Here is a 2,901-nt window from a genome sequence, read left to right on the forward strand (position 1 = left end):
TTCCTTTCCTCCATCTCCCTCTGTCTGTCTCTCTCTCCCCCTTTCTCTCTCACTCTCTCTGTCTCTCTCTCTCTCCTTCCCTCCACCTCTCTCCTCCCCCCTCCTTCTCCCCTGCCTCCCTGCCCTCTTCTCTCCCTCTCTCTCTCTTTCCCCCCTCCCTCCTCTCTCCTCTCCCCTCCCCTCCCTCTGTCTCTTCCCCAACCCAACTCTCTCTCAGATTCAAAGCTAGATCTCCTACTTCCAAGTCCAGGGCTTCTTTTTGCCTCCCCTTACCATTCCCAAAGGGTTCTCCTCGAGGCAATGCTGCCCTCCCTATTCTAAATCCCTCCAAGCCCTCTGACTTCTGGCAGATTGCCACTGTAGGCAACAGCTCCTCTTTTCTGAAGACGAGACACTAGATTTCTATGGCCTTGGGCACCCAAAGGAAAGGTGAGAAACTGGGTTAATGACAAGGACAGCGATGCTTCTGGGGTGCCTTAGGGCTGGCATTTCACTTAATCCTCCAAGCAACCCTGAGACATATGGATGACACCACAGGGGATATTCTCCTCACTTTATGGACGAAGAAACTGAGGCTCAGGAGAGTAAACTGAGGCTGAGGAACACATTCCCTTAGGATAGGGGACATTGGAGCTGGGAGGGCCCCTTGAGATCATCTCGGCCTTTATCAAACTGGAGACCAAAGTAGGAACTGACTTGCTTTGACACCAGGCCAATGACCCTGGCACCATCAGACACCCTGTATCTCATCTGTATGGTACATATGACCTATGCAGCCCAACATACATGACACATGTACACACAGAGAGGCACCGATAGATGGATAGATAGATAGACAGAGACTGCTCACCGCACGTTCAGCAGGCCAGACAGCATTGCCCAGGTGGCGTCCCTCCTCCCGCTGCTGCCTCCTTCCAGGACTAACGTCCTTTCTTCTCCTTGCTCCTAGAGAAACAAGCACAAAAGCAGAGGCCCAAGGTAAGCAGGGCAGGTCTTGTGGCCACAGCCCCTGGTAATCCCAGACTCATTCCTGGCACTTCTCAGATCTCACTGACAAACCTGACAGACAGAAGCATTTTTGGAGAAATGATGAAACATTTTTCCTTTTTTTTTTTTAAACAAGGAAATTTCCTGTCAATGACACAGAAATGAAATCCCCAGCTCCTGCTCTTAGTTACCAAAGCCTCAAGGTCGTTGAGCATCAGATTAAAAGAGCTGTGTCTTTCTGGTCTCAGTCTTACAGAGTTCTACGTCTATCCGCTCTTTGGGAAGAGTCCTGGCTCAGGGGTCAGAAGGGGTTCCAATCCCACCTTGGAAGCTTCCTACTGGGTGTCCTATCTCTGGTCAGCCCCAGAGGACATTCCTTCCAGAATCAGAATGACAATCCCACAGGGACAGGCTGTCCAACACGGGGCTGAGGTTCAGCGTGAACTGTGTCACGCTGGCACTATCCGCCTTGGTTGGCTAATGACAGAGTTGCCACTGGAAGCCAGTGGCCAGAGACAGGAAGCAGAGAGGGCCCACGGTTTGGAGAGGGGAGACCAGTGAATTCAGACTCCACCTCTGGGTCACTCTGGGCAAGACCCTTCCTGGGACTCAGTTTCTTCCTCCATAAAATGTGGCAGTTGGATAAGAAGAGACCAAGTTTGTCTCATCTCAGAATTCTATCAATGGTGAATTGGATGCTCTCTAAGCTTCCACACAGATCTAAAATTAGAGGATGCTCCTATGAAAAATTAAGACGCCTACCTCTGCCCCTTTCCAGGCGCTAACACCCCGATTTACTGGGGCCCTGGGAAGAACCAATGAAAGGCTTCCTGGCATTCCACATTACGCTCAATGTTGCCTGGCCTCTCTGGTGGTTAGATCCCAGAGCATGGCTCAGTCCTAACTGACAGCAGTTCATTGAGATAATCACTTGGAAAGAGGGAGGAAGGAGGAAGAGAAGAAATATTCTTGAGTAAGTATGTAGTGATCGCTGTGTACCAGGCATTGTGCTAAGTGCTTCACAAATTCCATCTCATTTTTTCCTCACAACAACCCTGGGCAACAGATGCTGTAATTGCTCCCATTTTGCAGATGAGGAAACTGAGGCAGACAGAGCTTAAGTGATTTGCCCAGAGTCACACGGCTACTAAGTGTCTAAGGCTGAACTTGAACTCAGGTCTGACTTCAAGCCCAGCATTCTATCCACCGCGCCATCTAGCTGCCACTGAAGAAAAGCAGGGACCTTTTCTTCTTGACAAATCTGAAGACAATTTCAATTGGCCTGGTTGACTAGAGTCAGTCATAGTTTAGATGTCCTTGTTGAAGGGCCACGCGGCTAGAGCGCTGGAAGCGGCGTCCAGGAGACCCACGTATCAATCCCTTTCTGGTTGTTGTTTCCTCTGTGTGACCCTGGATATGTCGCTTAACCTCTGAGCCTCAGTTTCCTCGTCTGTAAAATGATGATAATAATAGGACTGCTCTTCCAGGGTTGTGGTAAGGGTCAAATGAGATCACAGATGGGAAGCATTAAGGCCCTGCGGAAGCACTGACCAGCACCATGATCACATCTCTGATCACACAGACAGAACACACAGCACTGGATCCGGGGTCAGTAATACTGCACAACCAACTCTGAAAGACCTGGGCGCTCTGACCCACGCCCTGACCGACCACAATTCCAGAGGACAGCCAGAGAGCTCAGAGGCAGAGCCAAGCATAACCTCCCCTCCCCCTCTCCTCTCTCTCTCTCTTCTCTCTCTCTCTCTCTGTCTCTCTCTGTTACTGTCTCACCTTCTCTTTCCTTCTGTCTCCTTCTCTGTCTCCTCTCTCTCTCTCTGTCTGTCTCTCTTCTTCTCTCTGTCTCTGTCTCTCTGTTACTGTCTCTCCTCTTTCCTTCTCTCTCTCTCTCCTCTC

The 2,901-nt window shown here is 50.3% G+C and overlaps 1 long non-coding RNA gene across 1 annotated transcript in view; it reads right to left on the reverse strand.

Annotated features, from left to right (window-relative positions):
- The window catches only part of LOC114037405, a 57,070-nt gene that overhangs the window by 10,994 nt on the left and 43,175 nt on the right, over window positions 1–2,901 (reverse strand). Inside the window, exon 4 of the long non-coding RNA XR_003568439.1 lies at window positions 851–945. This is a non-coding gene — a long non-coding RNA (uncharacterized LOC114037405). The remainder of the gene's footprint in view (window positions 1–850; window positions 946–2,901) is intronic.

Source organism: Vombatus ursinus, unplaced genomic scaffold, assembly GCF_900497805.2.
Source record: "Vombatus ursinus unplaced genomic scaffold, bare-nosed wombat genome assembly UNPS02010394.1, whole genome shotgun sequence".
Classification (NCBI taxonomy): domain Eukaryota; kingdom Metazoa; phylum Chordata; class Mammalia; order Diprotodontia; family Vombatidae; genus Vombatus; species Vombatus ursinus.